This window comes from Sapajus apella, unplaced genomic scaffold (assembly GCF_009761245.1).
Source record: "Sapajus apella isolate SASKATOON/1434 unplaced genomic scaffold, GSC_monkey_1.0 scaffold10, whole genome shotgun sequence".
Taxonomy (NCBI): Eukaryota; Metazoa; Chordata; class Mammalia; order Primates; family Cebidae; genus Sapajus; species Sapajus apella.
Window position 1 is genome coordinate 43,037,943 of NW_022436950.1, and position 26,101 is coordinate 43,064,043.

Consider the following 26,101-nt stretch of genomic DNA (forward strand, 5'->3'; position numbering starts at 1 on the left):
TCTTATTGAGGATGATTCCATATTATGTAGTTTTCAACTAATTATTTTATTGAACAGAATATTTTTGGTATTTATTCATCCATTTGTTTAACAACGTTAGAAGTTTACTATGTGTCAGGCTTTTGAAATTGTTTAAAAAATATCCTCTATATTCAGGATCATGGTTAATGAGTCACCATTGCAGGTTTTTCCTAATTATTTTACAGTGTACCAGCCTTTTGTTTCCCGTTTCCTTACCTATAGGATCTGTCTTCAATATTGAAAGCATTTTATGTTTAAATAAAAAAATGAATTCTGTGTGTCTACTGCTTTATACTCTCATTTTTTTGGTCATTTCTTGTTCTCTTGTTTCTGAAAATGTGCATCTGATGCTCTAAGCAGTCGTAGATGTTTTCCTGAAAGTTATAACTTGTTTGGCATGATGAATATCTATAGCATCTTTGACATTCTGAAATATGTACCAGTATATTTGCAAGATAGTTATTATACCTCTAGTACAAGCAAGTGCTGTTTTGAGATTTAATGGATCAAGCAGTGATCATCCTTTCACTCTATAAAATCAAGTACTGCTTTTTTGGGGGACTATATTTATAGCACTAAGGTATACTAATAGAATCAAATGTGTTAGTGAATGACTAACCTAAAAATTTTGAAATTTTCAACTGGAAATTTACATTAAATTAACAGAATTCTAAATATTTGCTATGTGTCTTTTTAAGGCACCCAAATAAATAGTAGGTTTTTTTTTCTTGAAGTATAAGTCTGTGGCATATTTCTGACATTGTAAAGAATTCATCATAAAAAGGAAAGTATAAGAATTCAGCGAACATCTAGAGGTTAAATTCTTAGTTATGGGCTTCTTGACAACCACTTTTTCTATTTTCACTTTAACTGCCAAAACCTGTCATTTCTGAGACATTTCAAGGAGATAAACAAGGTGAACTGTGCTGTGCACATGACCCGATGTAACTGCTGATTTGAGCAAGGTTACTGGTCAGCATAGGTAAGGTAACTTGGAGTTTTCTGGGCCATCATGTGATTCATTTCCCTGAATGGAGTGCTATGAAACTAATAAAATTCTTTTGAAAAATTAGGATTGTTTGCCTGTAGTACCAGCTACTCAGGAGGCTGAGGCTGCAGGATCATTTGAGCCCAGAAATTTGAGTCCAACTTGGGCAGCATAGCAAGATCCTGTCTCTAAAATTTTTTTTTAATTAAAAATAATCAGGATGATTGCTTGTAAATTCTTTCTAACTGCAACACTGCTAGGACAAGTAGCAACATTGTCATCTTAGTGGCATCTTATTATGTGATGCTGTCTTTGGAACCTCCAGAATTCTACATTTTAAATGAGTTTCACTCAAATATAAGGAAACTGTATTACTTTTTAAAGGAAATTAAATGCTAGCAGTGAAGTATGATATTTTTCATCATTTAGAATCATTAAAATATTATTTATCTTTTGAAGTGTATTTTAAAACTTAGAGCCATAAATGTTTTAAATTTTGAAAGAAAATTAATGATCATTTACTCTACTGGTCTCATTTCACAAATTAGAAGCTGAAGGCTTAGAGGGATTAAGTAATGTGTACATGGTTGCTCAGTAAAATAGCAGGGAAAAATACATGCTTAATAGGAATTTCCTTCATCGTGGAGTTGCTTCTTAAAAGGAATTCGGTGCTAAAGTCACTTCCTGAAGGTGATTTTTTGTATAGCCAAAATTACCCGTGAAAACTCCTTAGGAAAGCAGTATGACTTAACACCAAATTCAATGGCAGATTTTTCTTCCAGCATTGGAACAGATTGCTGTCTCAGACTGAGTGCCAGAGAAGCAGCTAGCTTGTGTTTATGGGCTGTTTTTATAAGAAAACAAACAAACAAATAATAACAAAGCCCTTGTCATCAAAAACTAGAATCCCCTGGAACCTGGTGGGATGCTTGGAAGAATTGCATATTCACGTTCTCTCTTGGGTCACAACACATGCAGGGTTTGGAATTGTTCCCATGCTGCTTCTGTTGTCCCCTTTGTCAGTCTCCTCTCTTGCACCCAGCAGGCTTGTGAGGTTACAATGAAATATGTTAAATGGGCATTTGCTGGGCCTCCCTCTGAACATGAATCAAATCTTTCAAGATTCAGTAGAGTAGGATGCTTCAGTTTCTTAGATGGAGGCTCATAGAGGTTTAATTTATAATTTTTTGCTAGTTTTTAATAACACCATTTAAAATACCCCACCAATACTGTTTTTGTAAAGGTGCCACAGTTTTTCAGGTGACCTTTATGATCAGATACATTAGAAAAACTTTTTATTCTTTTATCTCTTATGTTTCCTTTTTAGTGCAGCACACCTTCCTTCGGATTTTAAATCCATAGGGCTGAGTGCTTACTTATATAAGCTCTAGGCATAAGAGAGACTGAGATGATCTAACATGATTGTGTATAGTACAGACATTTCTTTGCCATAAAATTTAAAACCTCTTCATCTTTCTCTAACCCGTAACTGATGTAATTTATTGTTTTCTAAAGGTCGATGTTACCAATGTAAGTGTCTATGAGCTAAAATATTTCGACACAATTTCTTCAGTATCTCTATTAAGAAAAAGATATGAAGAAATAAAATACAAATAGAGAATTATTATTTTTATGAGAAATTACAACTAGAACCCCTCTATCCATACTGTATACTAAAACCATGCACTTGGAAGTCAACAATAACTCTTAAAAGTCAGATTACTAGACCGTTTTTACAATCTTCAACCTCCAACATCCTTTGATGCTGTTTTTTGCCCTTTCTTTTTGAGACTTTTCTCTTCATTGGCTGTGACACTGTCCTGGATCTGCCAGTTTTCTGACTAATCCTTTTAATTTTACAGAAACTTGTTTCTTTCCTTATTCTCTAAATATTCTTCAGGCTTCACTGTGGATTTCCTTCTTTTAAGAGGCCAGTTTAAGCAGAAAGCTTCATCTCCAACTAAATGTTCCTGGAGCCATCTCTTACTCGCTCCCGAGAGCCGATTCTGCACGTCATGCACTGAAAGCACAGCTCTGCATTCATTGCATGCACACTGATAGCAGGAAGTCAGCTGTGATGACAGCATTTATGCCACAGGAAACCGCAAACACTACAAATCAGGGCTTTTCCTCCAGAGAGCCAGTGTCCCAGCATACCCCTATTGAATCCCAACCTCTGTCTAAAGCTTCCAGAATCATTTTTCTGTGAATATGCTGCTCCTCAAACTCAGTTTGTCTAAAACAAACAGACTGATGTGCAAAACCAGTCTTGATTTCCCTGTTTTTTGTTGGTAGAAATGCTATTTTTCAGGCTCTCAGGATTGGAAACCTTGTACAAGAGTTTGACTCCTACTGCACTTTTAACATGCACATCCAGTCTCTGCCAAGGAATACAAGTTTTAAGTTAGCAGTGTTTCCTGGCACTATCCTTTCAATTCTCACTTTGTTTGGATGTTTGTTATGAACCTCCTAGTTAATCTTTTCAGTCTAACATCCTCTGGCTCATTGATGTTCCATATCACTGCCAAACATTTAATTTTTAAAGTTCATTTTTGCCAGGCATTAAGCCAATTGTCTTATTTAATCCTTAAAACAGCCTTATGGGGTGGTATATCAGTCAGGATTTGTCAGTGACAAACAAACAAAAACTAGCCCTCTCTCAACCCCAATAACTGTGGCCCAGAGAATGGAGTATGCAAATTATCTTCTAAGCCAATGAGGGCCAACTTGGAGCTAATGATGGGACTAGCATGATACAAGCCCTTCTGCTGAGAATTGGGAGGGAGATGGATGCTGAGTACAGCAACAAATATCTACGTTAGGCAGTTATCAGTATCCCCATTTTATGGCTGAAGAAATAGGCCATATAGTTAATTTACATCTCCAATATTTTTTAGCAAGGACAAGGAGTTGAAATTTTCCTGAATTTGAAGCGTATGCTCTATCCATTATGCTTTGTCATAAACCTCCCGACTCATGTACTAGTAGCTAGTGGTCAAGTGCCTATACTCTGAATTTGGGTAGATCTGTGTTTAAATCTCTGCTTTACCACTTGCTTCCTGGGTGACACTGGACAAGTGGCTTACTCCCCTATGATAACGATATCAACCTTACTGGAAAAAATAAAATACTTGGTAGGATTTCTCTGCATACTTCTAAAGTGCTTGGAACAGGATTTGCTTTGGTAAGATTATAGTAAATGTCAATTCTGATAATCATGATGATTATGATGATGATTAAACATATTTGTGCAAGGAATAGAGTATATTTTTCTATTTCTATTTGCTATATTGCTAAGTATAGCTGATTGTTTTTCATAAGTTATTGTTGAGTTGAAAAAAACTAAAGATATATGGGAAAATCTGATGGTGGAAATTGTATTTCAAAGATTAATAGCGTTATTAAGGTGCAAGGATGTTAAAGTGGAACTTGTCTTGGATAAAAAATTTCAGCTGAGGCCCCAAAGTGAAAGGTGACAACCATCCCCAAAGTCCAAAGTGAGATGCTTGACTGTCCAAGCAGGGCTTGGGAAGGAGCTGGTCCAGAATCATTCTCATGACACTTACTTGGCTACCAGGTGAGAGAGTTGTTGATTTCATAGGGGATTTCTTTGGGGCCATTGTCTATGTTCTGGGGAACCTGTTATCTTTGTCAAAAACATATACATACACTGAAGAGAAGCAGGGGTACTTACCTTGACCTCAAGTCAAATGAGAGAGGCATGGAGGGAACTGCTCTAAGAACTTCATGAGTGCTGTCTGCAGTGGACTGGTGTCCGGCCCACACCTGAAGACTCCCAAGGTGAGAGGATGTGGCTAGAACTCAGAGTCAGAAGGGCTGCGCTGACAATAACCTGCACTGTTTGAGTTGTTGGGGCAAGAACACATGATTCTTGTGAACCAGGTTTGGGGGATCTTGCCCACAGCAGACCTGGTGTTGGGGAAATTGTTACTCCTGCTGGAAAGGATCCCCAGGAGCTGATGTTACCCAGGGCCCACAGAGGCCAGATGGAAGACCCTGGTGGAAAGAGGCAGTGTGTGCTCGGAAGCCCAGTGTCTAGGGCAGAGAGCTGTAAGTGACCATCTCAGGGAAATTTGCAAGCCTGAGTCTCCCGAAATGGGATCTCTCTCCAGGACTCAGGAAGGCCTCTTTGAGAGAAAGAGAGACACTCCACACTCAGAATGTTAGCACTAGATCATGACAGTACCAGCTCAATCACACCTTCCCTGCCTCCTAAGCACATTTTATCTTTGAAGCTAAAAGGGGAGAGGATCCTAACACATACTGAGATTTGTTTGGCTTGATTTTTCAAGTTGGAAATGGAGATGTTACAGGAATGGAGGACAGGTAAGATTTCAGTCTCAGATATAGAGGTGAAATTGAGCTGCCTCTGGCTGAGTAAAGTGGGATAAAAAGCGGTGCTGTTGGGGGAAATGTTGCCTTTCCCTAATCTGTTGCTTCTAAGTCAGGTTAACTGACAGCTGTGCTCGAGTCTCCTGGAGATAACCACTTTTGAAGAAATATTCACGTGGCATGAGGCTCTGAACTATTTATGGAAAAGCAAAGCATTGCACTCAAAAGCGGTGAAGAAGAGAAAATCAGGGACTGTCTTCTTAGTGCTTTTTGATGACTGTGCTGGTGGGGTGCAGCTGAGTGCAGAGGTGAGCTGCAGAGTAGTGATCACCAGCAACACACAGTAAAGGCAGAACCTGCCTCACTCCTTAAGGCTTGAGGCCCAGGGTGATGGAAATGAGGTCATCTGTCACTAAGAACAGCTTTGGTGTTCCTATAGAGACCAGCACCAGCGACAGGCTAAGAGAAGTGCATGCTGGTGTGGGCGGGCAGTGTAACTGTAAGAAAACTCAGAGAATACAGGGAGAGCTCCAAATTAGAGAGTGGAAAAGAAGGTAGAAGTAAGGGTTCATGTTTTTCATCTGCTGTCCACTTTATGTATGATAATATTTTTATAGTGCTTTTATATTGAGAGAGCTCTTCTAATCATATTTTTTCATATATAATATATTTTTTGAGACAGGGTCAGCTGGGCGTGGTGACTCATGCCTGTAATACCAGCACTTTGGGAAGCCAAGGTGGGTGGATCATCTGAGGTCAGGAGTTCGAGACTAGCCTGACCAACATGTCAAAACCCCGTCTCTCTACTAAAAATACAAAAATTAACTGGGCATGGTGGTGGGTGCCTGTAATCCCAGCTGCTCAGGAGGCTGAGGCAGAGAATTGCTTGAACCCAGGATGGGGAGATTGAAGTGAGCCAAGATTGTGCCACTGCACTCCAGCCTACACAATGGAGTGAGACTGTCTCAAAAAAAAAAAAAAAAAAAAAAAAAAAAGACAGGGTCTTGCTCCATCACCCAGGCTGGAGTGCAGTGGCACAGTCAGGCTCACTGTTACCTTGCACTCCTGTGCTCAAGCGATCCTCCCAGTTCAGCTTCCTGAGTGGCTGGGACTGCAGGCAGTGCACCACCATGCCTGGCTAATTTTTTAATTTTTTTGTAGAGACAGGGTCTCTCTATGTTGTCCAAGCTAGTCTTGGACTTTTGGCTTCAAGTGATCCTCCCAGCTGGGCCTCCCAAAGTGCTGAGAGTATAGGAGTGAGCTATCATGTCCAGCTCTATTTCATATAATTCTTAGGGTAGCTTTCCACTTGATTAACTGTGCCACCTGATGGTGAGAACCAGAGGAGGAAGCTAGCAGGTTAAGTTGCTTACCCACCACAGATGATGGTGACAGAATTTGGACCAAAGTTGTCTAATAATTTCCTAATTCAGAGGGCTCCTTCCAATGTACCAGACTTTAGGGCTATGTTGAACTGGGGCGAAAGGATTTCAGATGATTCAGGGGCAGTATTTTAAAATTTAATGCTAATGTGTTTAGTTTTAAATTTGCCTTCTATTTTTGGCAGGGATACTGGTTTTCCATTAATGGACTGAGGTAAACTCACTTAAGTAAAAAGAGCACAGATTAAAAAGCATCAAGTAAGTAGTAGCATCGAGTTGTGGCAGTAATTGTGAAGGGGACTGCGTGCGTGAAATTTTGAAGCAGCTGCTTTAAAGGCTTCCTGGCCAAAACAGAGAGGTTATCATTTGATTACATTCTCTAAAGGGAGTTCTGAAAGTGTCCTGTGACTAAGTTCTGACCTCAAAATGGGATAATAAACTCTTTGTGAATAAGGGCTGTGCCTTCTAAAATCCAGGTGTTGTGTCCCCTCCCCCCTCCCCCAATTCATAAAGTCCTAACCCCGGTACCTCAGAATCAATCTTGTTTGGAGACAGGGTCTTTACAGAGGTAAGCAAGTTAAATGATGTCGTTAGGGTGGGCCTTCATTCAATATGACTGTTGCTCCATGGAAAGGGGAAACAGCATAGGACATGAAGACAGTCACCTGCACACCAAGGAAAGAGGCTTAGAACAGATTCTTCCACACCACTTGTGAAAGAAAACAACCCTGCCAACACATTGATTTTGGACTTCTAGCCTCGAGAACTTTAAGACAATAATTTTCTGTTGTTTAACCTACCCAGTTTGTGGTACTTTATCATGGCAGCCCTAGCAAACTAATATAATAGATTTATGCATAAATACTGGGGACATAAATAATAAACTTTAAACTCAATAACAGGATCTTCCTGTGTAATTTTTTTTTTTTTTGACAAGAGTCTTGCTCTGTCACCCAGGCTGGGGTGCAGTGGCACAATCTTGGCTCACTGCAACCTCTACTTCCTGGGCTCAAGTGATTCTCCTGCTTCAGCCTCCCAAGTAGCTGGGACTACAGGTGTGTGCCAGCTAGGTGTTTTAAATTTTTTTTTTTTGAGATGGAGTCTTATTCTGTTGCCATGGCATGATCTTGGCTTGCTGCAACCTCCGCCTCTGGGGCTCAAGCGATGCTCCTGCCTCAGCCTCCTGAGTAGCTGGGATTACAGGCATGTGCCTCCAGGCCCAGCTCATTTTTTGTATTTTTAGTAGAGACAAGGTTTGACTATGTTAGCCAGGATGGTCGTGATATCCTGACCTCGTATTCTGCCAGTGTTAGCCTCCCAAAGTGCTGGAATTAAGGTGTGAGCCACCACGCCCAGCCAGTTTTTGTATTTTTTGTAGAGACAGGGTTTCACCATGTTGGGTAGGCTGGTCTTGGAGCTCTTGACCTCAAGTGATCCACCCACCTCAGCCTCCTAAAGTGCTGGGATTACAGGCATGAGCCACCACACCCAGCCTTCCCATGTAATTTTGATCAAAGTCACTCCAAGTTTCTAATTAAAAATACCTCCTCTTGAACTTGAAGGCCTTGTTGACTGGCTCTTCTCTCTCGTTCCATTTCAGCAATGCTCCACCCTGTCTCAGTACCAGTATCTCCTGGGCTTGGGCACTTCCTGGCGTGTCTCCTTTTATGTACAGTGCCCTAAATATCTGAACTTTGCCACCTGATTCATGTGGAGAGCCATCCCCCTTTGCACAAGGCCTTTGTATTGAACCAGGATTGCTTTTTAAAACCTTAAATGCTTTGTGGGTTTATTTTATTTTTTTACTTCCCTGATCAGAAAATAATTGTTACTTTTAGAAGTGATAGTACCTACTAAAAAGGAAGAACACTGTTTGAAGTCACCCTGGAACCTGGCACTTAATTAAAAAATGCTGCTAGGCCAGGCGTGGTGGCTCATATCTGTAATCCCAACACTTTGGGAAATGGAAGTGGGAGGATTGCTGTAGGCCAGGAGTTCGAAACCAGCCTTTGCAGCATAGGGAGATCCTGTCTCTACAAAACTAAAAGTGAATAATTAGCTGTAGATGGTAGTATGCATCATCTGTAGTCCCAGCTACTCAGGAGACTGAGGCAAGAGGATCACTTGAGCCTAAGAAGTCAAGGCTGTAATAAGCTGTGGTCATACCACTGCACTCCAGCCTCAGTGACAGAGTGAGAACCTGCCTCAAAAAAAATAAAAAAAAGCTCCTGCTTCCAGCTGAGCCATTGCCTGGAATGGCATTATGATCTCAGAATCTGCATGTATCTGGGCGGGCTGTTGTTTTCACCGCTCCATAAGCTGTGTTTTTACAATTGTCAGTGTGTTAGCCTTCTACTTTGCTCTGTGGACTTCTTGAGCTTACAGACTGGCCATGTCTGAATCCAGTTTGGATCAAGTTCAATAAAATGTGTTGAATAATGAACATTTTAAAAGGAGAACTGAGGTTCATTGTCCTGTTGACTATATTTCTATTCGATGTACAATTGAATTTTGTGATATGGTACACTGGAAATATTCCTCTAGTCTTTAGATTTAAAATCTTGTTGATTTGGGGAATGCTTTCAGTCCTGGAGCAAATTTCCAAGACTTCATGGATCCTATTTCTTTAGGGAGCTTTAAGAATTGTTTTCACTGGTTTAAGTACTGATCTGATTGGACATAACAGACTAACCTAAAAAACTCCCCCCTTTTTGCTTTAGTCTTTTAAAGATTTGTATTTTTGAGTTAGATTAGATACATATGATCATTTTCTGGAATCCATTCTAAGTTTAAACCACTTTGTCTATTTTTAAGTTCTGCTCTCTGTGACTGAATTTTTAGAAATCTGGCTCCAACACACTGACAAATAGATCCTGCTAGATATTATTCTTGTCATCACTTTTAGGATTATGTCGAAATGTACCATTGCTATTTACCAATTAGATACTTCATCCCAAAATATGTTACGTGCATTTTTCTTCTGAAGCTCATGACTAGGGAACAATGATCATGTTTACAAATCTCTGCATCCCTGAGTGAGAACACTTGGCAGAGCAGGAGCAAGATTTCCATTTTTTTTCATGATTGAACCTTGCACAATGACACTGCCATCCTACATGATAAGATAAATATGTGCTGGCTTGTCATGAGCACTTATTTAACTAAATGTTATTTGTTGCCCATATACCAATATCAGGTCAATGAACCCCAAACTCTACCAAACCAGGGAATTGACTTTACCAAATTTTTTTATGATTCTTGTGCCAGGTATTGTGGGTAATACCCAGTCTTTCCCTTCAAGGGGCTTACTTTATAATGGATTCAGGGTGGTGACTCATGATCAAGACTGGAACTCCGGTGTTAGGACATGTGCTTTTTAAAAATCTTCTGGTAGCATGACACTTTTCATTCCTGCCCTTATGCCTAGAGGGTTCCTTGTGGAACTTCACAGCTGCAACAGGATAGAGGTAGCATGCACTTGACAACTACGGACAGAAATGCTCTGAGAGTCTCTAGCTTAAGCCTAAAGGTAACCCTTGAGTCAGCTGGAGGCTTTCTGAGACAAATTAAAAGATCCTGAGAACTTTAGAACTATAGTCCAGTTTGAGTGTGGTGCATTGGCTAGATGCATCGGACTAAAACTACTAAACTGTGGTCTAGCAGAAGATGGGAAGATTGATCAATATCTTGGTGCTGCCCAGCTTTTGTTTCATGGAGCATTTCCTGTAAGATCTTGGGAGTCAACGTAGGTATGACCCAGACAGAGAATCATAAAATCCCAAGTTTTAGATCCTAAAGAGATATTTGAGTTCATTTGTTTAACTTCTCTTAACATTTTAGTCAACAACACAGAGATTTAGAAAATTGCTCCAGTTTTCATGGTTGGTTAATGGGAATATTAGAACTAGAACTCAGGTTTCTTGATTTATGAATCTTCTCTTTGTTCTCTGTTGGTGTTGCATTATCTGCTTTTCTCAGAGCCTTTCTAGCCAAGTGCCATGGTCAGTAGTGTGTTGACAAACTGGATCTCTGTTTCAAACAAAAACAAAAAATCCTGATTTGTAGTGTTTGTAGATTTCCATCGTGTAAATATTTCCACCATGGCCAATTTCAAACTACCAACATCTAACAGCCAGCTTGCAAGTTTCCCGAAAAAGTTAACAATAGGCTCCAGCACATTGTCAATTGTATTCTCTGCTATGCTTGTTCTTTTTGGCATTGTTGGAATTATATCAGTGACCAAACTTTTGTGAGGTAGGTGTACCCCTTATGGCAATGGGAGATAAAATAATGGAATTAAGAGAAGGACCTGTTTCATTGATTAGCAAGTCCAGCATTCCCCTGATCCTAATCTCTCCCTAAGATTCAGCAGTCTTCTTGATTTAACATATGATAAAAAATACTAGATGCTAAAGGGAGATATTTCCTTTGGTTCTAAAGCATTTTGAAACTGTTGTGTTGTGGGATTTAAGATTTGCTGTTCATAAAAATTCTACTTCTACTCTGTATCTTGAAAGAAAGTTTGGGGAGGGGTATAGAATTGCCCATTTATCTAGCCATTTGGTTCATTCATTCATTTATGTTTAACTATTACCACTGTACCCTAACCTAATTATGATAGTCTTCTACCTATTTTGAGTTTAGAGACTGAAGGGGATAAGATATACTGGATACAGTGTCATAAAAATCGTGACTACTTGGAGAGTAACAGATTTTAGAGCTGGGAATGACCCTACATATAATCATCACCCCTATACTGTAGGTAAGGAAGCTGAGAGACCAACAGAAATCTGCATAGAATCACGTAGTTGTTTGGAGTCTTCACTGGATTCATAATTTGTGATTTTTGATACCTCATTCAATGTTTTTTCATTATACCATTGTAACTCATTTTTCCTCCACATTCAGAGCATGAAAAAAATATAGCATATGTCTCTAGCCTGTGACTTCAGATTGAATAAATCTCAGATTTTCAGCACACCCTTTTGATCATATCAGGAAGGGAAAAGTGAATTGGAGTAATGATTTAGAGGACTGCCTACTGCTCTTCTAACCTCCTGCAACTTGTGGTACATACATTGTCAGTGAAAGACTCAGATGGTGCTGGGTAATGTGAAACTTAGGGCTTTTCAGAAGAATCATTAAGGTTTTTATATATTCAGAGTGAAGTGTTTAGTATTGAGATAGAATAACCAATCTGTTTTGCATTGAGAGGAAGACTTGGCTCTGATGAGTATTCAGTTAAATTCAAGAAGCATTTTAACACCTACAAGGTACCACGCAGTATGCTAAGCACTAGGAATACATAGATGAATAAAACATCAACTTTGTTTTATAGGAACATATAGCCTGTGAAAAGAGACATATGAACAAATAACTTTAATATAGTCTTCTAAGTGCAGCACACACACATTTCAATATATTGTTTTCATTAGTTAATTTAGGCTTAGTGGGAAGAGCACTGAGCAAGGAGTCCAGCCATTTAGGTTTTAGTCCCAGCACTGCCACCACCTGACACTTATGACCTGGTGTAGATCATTTAGCACCTCTCTCTCTGTTGGGGAAAGGAAGGATCATGAAGACCTTTTAAAAGGTAACAGAGAAAATTAAACAAATGTCTGTGAAAGTGTTTTGAGCCAGGTGTGGTGGCTCATGCCTGTAATCCCAGCACTTTGGGAGGCTGAGGCGGGCAGATTGTGTAAGTCCAGGTGTTTGAGACCAGCCTGGGCAACATGGCAAAACCCTGTCTCTACAAAAAAATAAATAAAATTAGCAGGGCATGGTGACATTCACTTGTAGTTCCAGCTACTCGGGAGACTGAGATGGAAGGATCACTTGAGTCCAGGAGGCAGAGGTTGCAGTGAGCCAGGATCATGCCACTGCACTCCAACCTGGGTGACAGGGTAAGACCTTGTCTCAAAAAAAAATTTTTTTTTCAAAAGTATTATCTGCAACATAAACCTAAGTATATTATTTTTATTTTGCAAATAGGTAACTTTTTTTATACCAGAAAGCTCATATTCTTTGACTAAGCTCTACTGAGAAAGCACTTATTATCAAATATTTATTGAGCATGCACTTGGCGCTAGACATACTTCTAGATCCTGAGATATGGTAATAAATACAACAGAGTATCTCCCTACTTGTGGAGCTTACACTCTAAAGGGAAAAGATGGAAAATACTTACACAGAAAAATGCCAGATAGTATTTCAAGTACGTACAATGCAGATAATAAAAACAGGGTAATGCAACAGGAAAACAGGAATGATTAGGCAGACTTTAGGGGTCAAGAAAGACCTTTCTGAAAGGCGATATTTAAGCTGAGTGACAAGAAGGAACAATCATTGCCAACATCAGAGGCAGGAGCATTCTAGGCAGAGAGGATGGTTCCTAAGGCCCTAAGCAGGAAGTAAGTTGGCAGGTGTCAGGAACAGAGAGAGGGCCAGGGTGGCTGGAGCACAGCAGGACAGGTGAAAATAGGATACAATGGGGTGAGGGAAGAGGGCTAGGGTCAGATCACAGAGAACTTTGTCAACAAGCATAAGGAGTTTGTGTTGTATTCCAAGTACATTGGACACCAGTGAAAGATGTTAAGCATGAGATTAGTGAGGCTTGACTTTTAGAAGATGACTCTGGTTTTTGGTGGAGAATGGATTACAGGTCAGTTTTGCAGCAGTGCAGATGAGAGGGAATATGGGCTTATACTGGGCTAATAGCAGAAAAATTGATAGAAGTGGAATATGTTTAGGGCATCATTGAAGATGGAATAAAGAGAAACTCCTCATGGCTTAGAGTGATGTGGGAAACAGAAGAATCAGGTGTGGTTCCTTGATTTTTGGCCAGAATAGGACAATTTATTGAAGAAAAAGTAATTGCAGGGAACGAGGAGGAAAAGGAATTGAGAATTGTTTTGATCCTGTGAAATTTGACATACCTATCAGTCATCTTGGTGAATATGTCAAGAAGGAAGAAGCTGGGTCTGCACATCTCTAGTATGGGAATCACTGGCACATAGATGGAACTGGAGGAGGTTACCCTGAGGGAGTGTGTACACAGAGAAAAGAAGGGGGTCTAGCATGGAGGCTCGGCCTGGAGAGGAGACACGGAAGGCTGAAAAAGAATAATTAGTGAGGAAAACCACGAGAGTGAGGTGTCCTGGAAGCTACTAGAAGAAAGTAGGGGATAACCAAGTAGGAGGGATGTCAAGCAGTGTAAGAACCAAGAAGCGACCACTGGGCTTAGCAATGTGTCGAGGGAAGCCATCAGCTGGCGTCTTGACAGGATTGGTGGGAGTAGAAGTTGGAATGAAATGGGTCAAGGAAAAAGAATATGTGAGGTGAGGAAGTGGCTATTTCAGCTATAGAGAATTCCCTCAAGAAGTATCCTGTGAAAGGGGACAAAGCAATGTGGAATGCCTAGTGGAGAATTCAGAATAAAGTAAAGATATTTGGTATGTGTGCACATTAGTGGATATGATCTAATAGACATTGTCCAGATGACACTGATGATGCACAATAGGGGGATAACTGTTGGAGATAAATCCTTGAGAAGGTGTGAACGGATGGGATTTAGAGCACAAGATAGGGGCTTGGACTTCAACAGGAGCAGAGACACTTCATCCAGAAAAGCAAAAAGGGATGTAGAGAAGAAGAATGGCAGATGAGTGGTAGATCTGGCATTGAAAAGGTGAGTCTGTTTGCTTCTGTTCTTTACGCATTTGAAAGTAATAGGGAATCAGAGGAGAGAGATAGACATGTGATGTTATCACCTAGAGAAGTGAGGGAACATGTATGTTAGAGCAGCATGGCAAAGTTGCCTGGCAGTATTGAGTCCCCTGCAAGATTTGTGGTCATGAATCTAAAGTAAGATGTGCGAGCATGCTTGTGTTTGGTTTTGTTTTATTCTTCTACCAGCTGGACTGCAGGTATGGTCTAAGTAGTGGCTAGCTTAATCACTGTTGGGCTTTGCCAGGGGAGTACAGTGAAAAAGGGGACAGAAGATGGAGTTAGAAGTATTACCAACAGGATAATTATAAGAATGGATCAAGGAATCTGGCAGGATAAGGAGGAAATTGATAACTGGGGGTTATGAATGGAGAAAAAGTGGGTTGGAGAGCTTGAAATGGAAGGGTTTCTGTAGTGGGAGCACTGGTACTGGTGACCTGGAAGATCAGGAGGTGTTTGAATGCAGAAATGTGCCAAAAGACAGGAAACAATTTCCAAGATGGTAATATATAAATCTCAGGAGTGAAAATCCCTTTGGGGTTTAATGTGAGTATTTTAAGGTTTTCACTACAATTAAAAAGTGACACTAATTCTCAAGTTATAGATCTTTGACTAGGGGAGGCAGTAGAAGACTCCCTGAAACTTCCTGGCTGGTCAGGATAAGCTTACTGGGTTTGGGGAAATGAGAACATCATTTTCTTCTAAAAGGTCTAGGAAGAGACTCTGAAGAATCTCTTTATTACATAATCCTAGCAGTCATGATAGAGAGAAGCATGACTAATGCTTAGGCAAGTAAGCAAATATTCCTGGAGCAAATCATAGAGAGAATTATGCTTTTTAACTATTAATATTTACTTAATGGGACTCATACCCAGTCACTAATTCCAGTGCCATGTTTCCCCTCAGTGATTACAAAAATCAAGAGTATCCTATGTGGATACTACAAGTTGCTAAGCTCTTTATTGTATAGATTCAAACAGAAGACCTTTTTTCTGGCACTCAATTGCATTTAGTAAAAATCCAGTGTATCATGATTAGCCAACCATGGCCATTGCATGGTTCCACTGTAAATTACTAGAGTGTTTATCTCAGGTGAATGTGAGGCCTAAAACACGTCAATGTGACATAATTTCACAAGAAAGTCTGGTTGCTATAGAGAAGGTTGGCAGTGTGATGCTGAAATAGGGCAACATGCCTGATCTACAACCTGAAGGAATACTTGAAGACATGTCTGACTTTCTGCTACACATCTTAAGCAGGAAGACAGGCATCTTCCTTTTTGTTATTTTTTCCTTTGAAAGATCTGAGGCCATGTTACATGCGGTCATTCTTCTTCCCCATGTACCTTCTTAGGGTGACCAGTCTTATAGCCATGGTTATCTTACCTTCCCTGAAGAGAATGAATTTTCCAGAATGTTTTGATTCATTTCCTTGAGAGCTTTTAAGCTTTAGAATTTTTTCACAGACTAGAGATAGCTGTAAAACTTTAGGGTGACTCAGTCTTCCAAAATAAATCATGTAAGCAGTGAGGACTTTGTAATCAAGTCACATTTTGCAGAAATGAGCTGCATAGTATGAATGTCTTTTTAAAAAGATGTTTAAAAAATTATGGGCATCTCGAAGATCTGAAGGTCTGTCATTACTGTATCTCTTTCATAATGAGGAGATTAATTTTTAATGACAGATTCTACCTTTCCCTGGAAGTTGTTTTAATTATCTCCATGGATACCCTATGTGAAAAGCAGAAACACTTAATGATCTGTTGCTTTATTAGTATGACCATGTTCCTGAACATGTATTTGTTAAATACTTTCTTGCACATTACATCCACTGTCAAATGCAGTATCAAAATGCAGCATTAATTGAGTGACATTTTAGTAGCCTGTAGCTATTCAGCACTTGCTCTTTCTATGCCTATGTCTCCGTCCTACCCAGCACAGTTAAAATTGGCCATCAGTGGAAAGAATGATGGAAGAATAAGAATCCCAAGGTGGACAGGCGTGGTAGCTCATGCCTATAATCACAGCACTTGGAAGGCCAAGGTGGGTGGATCACCTGAGGTCAGGAGACCAGCCTGGCCAACATGGTGAAACTCCTTCTCTACTAAAAATACAAAAATTAGCCAGGCATAGTGATGCATGCCTACAATCCCAGCTACTTGGAAGGCTGAGGAACGAGAATCTCTTGAGCCCGGGACACGGAGGTTGCCCTGAGCCGAGATCATGCCACTGTACTCCAGCCTGGGTGACAGAGCAAGACTGTCTCAAAAAAAACCAGAAAACAAAAAACAACCCAAGGCCAGGAGATCTGTTTGTTAATTCATTATTACATTATTTGATTTACAGTATTTACATTTCCACATATGTATCTGGCCTCCCAATTTAAATTGTTAGCTATAGAAATTTTGTTTGTTCTCTTACAGTTTGTTTTTTGAGTTGCAGGACTATTGTTGAAGGTATACCTTGGCAATGTGTATTAGATACCATGAAAAATATATCATTGAATATGCTGTATCACTCACATTGAAAAAAAGCTGTTAAATGAATGACAGAGAAACGTCATGGAACATAATATCTGTCAGGGGGACTGAATCAGTGAAGAAAAAGTAGCCAAAGTGATCCATGGTGTGGAGGTGCATTGTGCACAGTATTAATGACTCAAAGTCTCTCACTCGTATTCCCATGTTAGACAACAATTTTGAAGTTGCTTTGACTAAGAATAAAAAGTAAATCCCTTGCAAGCCATCTTCCCTCCCCCGCCAAATGAAATGCAAGGTCTGTTAAAGGGCCAGGAACTGTATAGCTGTATAGCTGTATAACTGTATAACACGATTATCGAATTTCTGAGCTAAAGCTTGTCTTTTCTTTTTTCCTTTAGTAACTTAAGTTTATAATGGCAAATATCTCTTCTTATGATGGTTAGTTACTGCTGGTACCCTCTCCATTTGAGAACATAGTAGGACATTCCTTGATTCAATGTTTTATCTGAGGGATTTTGTTTTCCATTGGAAATCCTATTGATGAAGAAAATAGTCCCATTAGTAAAAAATTTTTCTCTAAGATTACAAATGAAAGCTCTTTAAATGTTCATTTTGAAACATCATGCATATTCACATCTGTGTGATATACAGGATGAATGTATACCATGACTATATTCACACCTGTGTATATAAAGCATCTGTGATATACAGATGTTTTTAAAACAGGTATATGTCATCTGAGCCTAATATTTTGAAATATCCTCTTATCAGAGGAACAACTGATTCATATTTTTCAGGGTAAAGTTTTTTGTTTTGTTTTGTTTTGTTTTGTTTTGTTTTGTTTTGTTTTGAGATGGAGCCTCACACTGTCACCCAGACTGGAGTGCAATGGCACAATCTTGGCTCACTTCAACCCCCACCTCCTGGGTTCAAGCAATTCTCCTGCCTCAGCCTCCTGAGTAGCTAGGACTACAGGTGTCTGCCACCATGCCCAGCTAATTTTTTGTGTTTTTAGTAGAGACAGGGTTTCACTATGTTGGCCAGGCTGGTCTCGAACTCCTGACCTCGTGATCCACCCACTTCGGCCTCTCAAAATGCTGGGATTACAGGTGTGAGCCACCATGCCTGGCTGAGATAGAGTTTTTAAAGAAAAATTCTATTGCTTGCAAGAATATCGTATTTCAAATAATACCGTTTCCCTTTTTCCACCAAAGGAAAGAAGTGTTAATGATGGATTATATATAATAATACACACAGAGAAACATATATGTGCACAAGTGTACTTTTAAACAAAAAATATGTTACATGCATTCTTCTATAAATAGTTGCTTCTACTTTGCAATATGCCTTAGATGTCCATCCATCTCAATATTCATTGTTTTTAACTTCTTCATAGTATTCCTTAATATGCTTGTACTATAATTTCTTTAACCATTACCCTATTAATGGTCCTTTGGGTTGGTCATAATATTTTATATTACAAATAGTGCTGCAGTAAACATTCCTACACTTACATTTTTGAGCTTTTGTGTCAGTATTTCAAAAATTAATTTCTAGTCATGGAACTGCTGAGGCAAAGAATGTACACATTTAATTTGAGACATACTGATATCCCTACAGAAATGTTGTTCCAGTTTCTGAAAGTCCCTTATTAATCGTGAAATGAAATGAATTAGGAGTTTCTCAAATGATAGGAATTACAAGTCTACTGAATGATTAGGGCATATATCACAGATGAAGTTTTATAACTCCTTTTGGTTTCGTATACATTTAAAGTTTATATTTTAAGTAGACAAAAGTTGAATACAGTACAAGATATGGAAATTATTTTAACTTTTTTTTTTTTTTTGCATTTTGTGGGAATGGAGGTTAGTGGCTCAGGGAGAGGAGAGGGCAAAGAGTCACTATTTGGTCTTGGAAATGGAGAAATGTAGGTAAGTGAAAGGATCTTTATACGAATATGTTGTCTGAAACAAGATGATATCTAGTAAGGTTTTCATGATTTTTAAGTAAACCAACTGTGACTGGGATTCAGTCCAAGAAGGTCTTTGTGCTGGGACAATACAGCTCTTTAGGCTATGGAATAAGAGAACAACAAAATTTCCTGTGCATATTTGGTTTATAAAAATAACCTCTTTGAAAGCACATTTTAAGTTTCAAGTATCCCGTGCTTCTGAACTATTTCTAGACTATCCTGTTTTAGTCAAAGGGCTTGATTTTAATACAATACCTAAGCTTATCTTTTCACTCAAGAGCAAAAATTCTATATCTTCTCCAGAGTTATGCAGGCATTAGTCATATACTCTACTCTCCTTCCCCGCAACATGAAAATCCTTCCTCTGTCTGTCCCATTTCCTCACTGATGTATGTAACAGGAGTGATGCAATTTCTCTGCAATGTTGGCAGTTATAATTAGGTGATCTCTTTTGGAAAGGCCTCAAGAATCCCATCGTGAAGTCTGCAAAGGCATCCCATGCTTTTTATTCACTGTGTGATTAGAAAAATTATTGAAAATTTGAGATTTGATTCTTAGATCTATGAAGAAGCTCCGGTGAAACCGGCCTGAGAAAGGGAGCCAGTTAATTTCTTATAAGACAAATTATCCATGCTTTCAGATTGCAGCATATTTTGTTATTTTAGCAGGCACCCAGTTATTGATTACTGTAGTAATTAAATTAAATATGATAAGATTGTTGAGTGCCCTTTAGGACCTTCTCCAGGCGTCTATTTAACTCCCAAGGACCCTTTCTCTTGCTAAGACTGGGCTTGGCAGGATCTGGTGTGCTATTCTCTTACCTAGGAGATGTCAGTAGACACAGCTGTGAAAGGCTATCGAACTATTTGTTCAAAGATACGTTAATACTTGCTTATAATTTGGAATATTCTCTTCAAAACTAGTTAGGCCTACAGGTCTTATCTGTCAGTCCTACTTAGGAGACTATGGTTAGAAAGAACAATAGCAATGGTGTTCAAATAGGCTTGCATTTGAATCCCACTTTTGTTACCTACCACAGCGGCTTCAGCTTGGGAAGGTTATATCAGGTGGCCACCATAATTCCTGTGGGACTAGAGAAAGAAGTGAGCAAACGTTTGTAACGTGCTTAGCAGCATACTTGACTTGGAGGAAGAGCTGGATCAACAGTCATTCTTCTCATCATTAGCACTTCCTTCTCAGTTTTAGGAAATCCTTAAAATAGTGCTTCTTGGAGTATTTCACAAGGATATTCCTGCTGCAGAAGATCCTAAGGCCTCTGGCCTCTGGAAGTTTAGCCCAGATTAATCTCCTGCCTGCGTGAAATGGCTTGAAGTCTTGTTTTACTTTAACCTCTTTGTCATGTACACATGTTTTCATGCAGAAATGATATTAAAATTACCAATTAAATCACTTAATGTAACTTGATGCTTCCCCTTCTTCAAATCCTTGGGAAAATATTAGCCTCCAAAAATGTGCTCCACATGTCTAATGGGCTGAGTCTGGGGCAGCACACTAGTTGTGCTTCCAGAGCGTACATGCTTAACGTGAGAACCATACCCAAGAGAAACTCTGGAATTATTGGGGTTTGTATGCAGTTGGCCTTTTGAGTTGAAGAATAGATTTTGAGGGCCAGTATGTCATCACGAATTGAAATAGAATAATATGATAACATTGGATTGTAAATATATGTTGGTTCAGAAGCCATACTTTGATCTCTATTTTTTGTTTTTAAAGAGTCAGGGTATCCCTCTCTTGCCCAGACTAGAGCACAGTGGTGAAATCACTGCTCACTGCAGCCTCTAACTCCTGGGCTCACGCCATCCTCCCACCTCACCCTCCCAAGTGCAAGCAGCTGGGACTACAGGCGTGCACCACCGTGATTGGCTCAGTATTTTTTAAAAAAATTTATTTCTCCTCAGAGTTGTTGAGCTTCTGTATCTGCAGAATAACACGAGTCTTTTTCCCTTACTGGAGAAACCAGATATGGAGATACAGGGTATCAGAAGATTCATAGCTACATACAGTGACATATGATTAGGTGAGAAATGGCAGTGTGGATCATAAATAACATGTTTAATTGAGGAAGATGCCATTGTGGACCAAAAGCCAGAGGTGGTTTCTTTGAGGTGCATAGAGAACTTGATGAGTTTGGAGAATGGGTGGGATTTGATTGGTTGGAAAGCAGGCACCTTGGGATATTTCTTCTTTTCCTTTCTCATAGCTATTACTAAATCTTACTGCTTATGTTATCTACCAGCTCCTGAAACACTAATGTATTTGAACCTATAGCAATATCTCTTGCTTTGAAAAGACGTGCAGTAACAGTATAACATTTACCTGGCTTGACGTTGTTAAATGTGTTTATTTAAACTGTCACATTTTACTATATGTCTGTGTTTCTCTGCATGCATAATCAAAATATTATTTTTTCCCGCTGACTTGGCCATATTGTTTTGTCTTCAAAACCCTTAACTTGATCATTAACCTTTCTCATCAAATTATGAGGCTTTCCCATTTAGCTAAGATTATTTTCAGGCCAATGTATCCTCTCTACTCACACGGATGCATTTGACTTCTCAGGCCGTTTCCCCTAACTCTCCCACCTACCCACACGCTCATCCAGCCACCTTTCCCCTACTCCCACTTTTTTCCCCTTCTATTGCGTCTTTCCTTCCCCTTTGCTTGCCTGAAACCACCTACCCCTTCTTATACAAGACTCACTTCCTGCTGCGGTATCTCAGAAGGGCATGCTTTCTGCAAGGCTGTTAGAACTTTGCGGAAATTGCTTGACTCAGTGTGGCTTTACTGACCCCTTCCATGAACATCTTTGAGAGCAGGTGAGAAGGATGGGGTATATGAAGCAATGGTATTGGGACATGCTGTTGAATTTTAAAAGACTGCTTCGGAAGCATTTGGAAAACAATGTCTTGGCATGTGTGGAAGGAAATGATATCTAAACAGTTGGTGGAAATCCCAACCTAAAGAATTTAACAACTTCCAAGGGAAAACAGATTGTAGCAATTTACTTTCTTAATTTAAATGGGAAAACATGCCTTGGCCATTTTCAACTAATGATACTGTCTGCTATTTGGTCAGGGATTAAAGGGGATCCTGTCACTATTATCTGGAGGTTGTACAGAGAGCTAGCAAAGCTGTTAAGCATAAATAGAATACATTTTTAAAACAATAATAAGAAAACACAGAAACCAAACTCACTTTTATCCTTGCCCTCCACTGCCCTCACCCCAAAAAGAATTTAAGATCCGACAAAGCCATATCCCTAGAGGATGGCCAGAAGAGGTTTGTGTGAATAGATGTAGATCATTGAGATGATATGAAATGAAGTAGGCTCACGCTGGCCCTAGGAAGTGAATGTCAGTAAACCCTTCCAGATATAAATGTAAGGCTTTTCAGAAGAACGGACATTTCTCTGGTACCTCATCATATTAGGTGCTACCTTATGTTACTTTAGTTAGTTGGGACAGAAAGCAGGAACACACAGTGTCTTTCCTCTGTCATACCAGTCTTTCTAAACAGCTCTGATTCTTCCATATGTAGAAGAATTCCTAAAGACACTTTCTGGTCTTTTTTTCTTGGAATATATGCAAACCTAGGTCTGTAGTACATTTGCAAGACAACAGTTTGCTGGAACTGGCAGGGACATTGCCACATCCTACCCAGGCCACTTTACTAACTCATGTTTCTTCTTGATCTCTGTAAAGGTTTCAGAGCCTCTAAGGAAATGCCTGTAGGTAAGGCTCTAGGTACCCAAAAACATTAGTTTGGGGCATATTTCTCCAAAAGGAAAAGCAATAGAAATACATTTATACCTTGTGTTGAACATTTATACGTTATTCTTTAGAAGATTGAAATGGTCTTATATGTTGCAACCAGAAATGTGTAATAATGCCTGTTTTTACCTGTTTATTTTTCTTTTCTTTAACAGGTGTTCAGGGAATCTGTAAAAATGGCATTTCTGAACTTTTCTCCATGTGATAATTTACTATCTTTTTGGTTCTGCATATATTTTCATTTATCAATTTTGTAAAGAGATCCTGGGAATTGACCATAAGTGTTTAAAAATGATTTCTATAGTTTGAATAGTGAAGTTCTCAATTACTTTTACGCTATTGCTTTTTTGTATATTTTAAAATTGCATTTAGACATGCAAACTTTTTCTCATTCATTCTCTCCTCTCCCCAGCCCTTGGCAACCATCATTCTGCTTTCTGTGTCTATGAATTTAATTACTCTAAGTATCTAATATATGTGGAATTATACAATATTTGTCCTTCATGACTGGCTTATATCACTTAGCATAATATCTTCACAGTTCGTCCATGTTGTAGCATGTGTCAGAATTTCCATTCTTTAAAGGTTAGATCATATTCCACTGTGTATATATACTGCATATTGTTTATTCAGTGGACACTCAGTTTGCTTCCACCTTTTGGCTATTATAAGTAGTCCTCCTATGAACATGAGCATACAGATATCTGTTTGAGTCCCATTTTAATCCCTTTAGATATATACTCAGAGGTAGAATTGCTGGATCAGATGGTAATTCTATGTTTAATTATTTGAAGAATTACCATACAATTTTCCATAGCAGTTGCACCGTTTCAAATTCTACCAATGCACAAGGATTCCAGTTTCTCCACATCCTCACCAACATTTATCTTTTTTTTTAATAGCCATCCTAATGGATGCCCAGTGGTATTGTTGTGATTTTGACTTGCATTTTCCTAATGATGATGTACATCATTAGTGATGTTAAACATCTTTTAAACGTCCTTAGTGGTCATTTGCATGTCTTCTTTGGAGAAATAGTTTTTAAATTCTTTGCTCATTTTCCCAGCACTATTTGTTCAAAAGATTGTCCTTTTCCCATTGTATGGCAGACATTTTTAAAAGTAATATTTTCAAAGCCGTTTTTCTCTCTTTCAGAGAGGTATTGTGATATATGGAACTTTGGAATCATATAAATCTCACTTCGCTACTAATTAACTGATCTGGGATATGCTAATTGACCTTTCTGAGACAGGATATTGGATGGATCATTCATATTTCTGGCTCTTCTATCTGCCTCCAGGTGGTCTGAACTCTCTACAGGGGGTGATGTTTATTGACTCACTAAAATTACACCAACTCCAATTTCAGGCAAAAAGATGGAAGGAATATTTTATTCTAAACATGAGATTTTAGTTTCTCTTTATCTAATTGATCTATCTTATACCTTAGGTTATAAGAAAAACAGAAAATAAATTCTTGTCTGTATATTACCATCTGTACTATTTTTCTGGGACCATTTTGTAGGTGTGAAAACATTTTGTATATGAATAGTGGTGTTTTCATGTCTTCCTTTTCTCCATTAATTACTGTTTCAGTGTTGATTTCTGTTGCTTTTCCATTTCTTTAATGTTTTCCAGAAATATTTCTGAAACATAGTGATGGCATTTGGCATTTTTCTATTTTCTATTTTGGTAAGGGGAATGATTCATGCTTTTTTGTTACCTATTCCTACTTATAAGATTTATAATTATTTTGATGTTAGAAGATGGAACGCCTTGTGTTGCATTGCTGACAAAACACAAATATTTAATTAAAAATTATTTTTTAATACACCACACTTCCTTAAGCATCTGTATATTGCATTTTAATTAAGGAATATAAAGCTTAAAAGCAAAGAACTAGAAGGAGCCTTATAGGTTACCCAGCCCTGCCACTGAAATTAGGTTTTATCTTACATTCCTATCTGAGTTGAATAGTGGAAGCTGCATAGAGTGCTATGCTAGGAAGACTGAGGTTTCATTCTGGAAAGAGTTATGCAATCAGTTAGCAATGTTTGGCATGGGCAAGAGATGAAGCAAAATATTACTCAGTTTTATTCTATTCATTACCAATCTTAATATAATTTATTTTACAGATAAAGGGATTGAATCTAAAAAGGAAAAAAGTTTGTATAGATTTACATAGTATATGTATAGTGCTTTGAATAGTGTGCCCACAAAAGTCATGTCTACCTGAACCTCTGAATATGACTTTGCTTGGAAGTAGGGTCTTTGTAGATATTATCAGTGAAGATAAGGTCATACTGGATTACAGTGAGCCCTGTATCCAATGAATGTTGTCCCTAAAAGAAGAGGACGGGATAAGAAAAAGACACAGAGAAAATCATGTGAAGACAGAGGCAGCAACTGGAATGCAGCTGCAAACCGAGGAGTGTTGAAGATTGCCAGCAACCACCAGAAGCTAGGAAAAGACAAGACAGGATTCTCCCTAGAGGCTTTGGAGGGAACGTGGCTTGCTAACACCTTGATTTTAGACTTCCAGATTCCGGAAGTATGAGAGACTAACTTTCTATTGTTTTAAGTCACTCACTTTGTGGTAATTTGTCATGGAAGCCCCTAAGAAACTAATACAGTATCTGGGACTAGAGCCCATACCTCCTTAATCTAGTTTCAAAGAGTTAAGCACAGTATGAGAGAAAAAATATAGAAGAACTAAACTTTGAAAAGTAGAAAAACTATGGGGTTACATGTGATAAGCTTTTGTGTTCCATATGTGAGATTCTATCATCTAAAACATACATTCATGAGAGTTAAACAGTATAATAAGAGCAATATCAATTCAGTACAAAAAACAGTACAAGGAAGTTCCTGATTGATTGCTATGTCAGTCAGGGTCCTTGCCAGATGCAGATGGCCATCTCAACTTAGGTCATTTATATGACATTTAATACAGGTACGGTTTATAAAAACTTAGAGAAATCACAGGGGCGATACATTACAACACGGCCAGTAAACAATGGGGCAGGCTACTGTTACCACTCTTAGGCCTGAAGATGTAAGAAGAGGGAACAGTTACTAGAACCTGGGTTACAGAGAGAGCCAGGTGGAGGGGTCACCTGGTAGGAGATAAATAACCTATGGAGAGACTATATGTTTAGAACCAGGAGTTTAAATATTCCAGTCTTACTCTTCTCCCTCCCTCCTGTCTCTTGCTGGTGCTCCCTGTTAATTAAACCCAATGGCAAACTTGAGGTCAGTGGATCTCAGTGATGCAGTGCCTATAGGTCAGTTTCCCAGGGCACAGAGCAGAGTGTATGGGGGAGGGGGTGAGGCACATGGAAGACATCCAGCCAGCACCAATGAGCATAAGACAGCAGATTAATAAAGA

General features: G+C 39.0%; 1 protein-coding gene across 3 annotated transcripts in view; it reads left to right on the forward strand.

Annotated features, from left to right (window-relative positions):
- Positions 1-26,101, forward strand: part of HECW2 (HECT, C2 and WW domain containing E3 ubiquitin protein ligase 2) — a 382,585-nt gene that overhangs the window by 172,448 nt on the left and 184,036 nt on the right. The window lies entirely within an intron of this gene.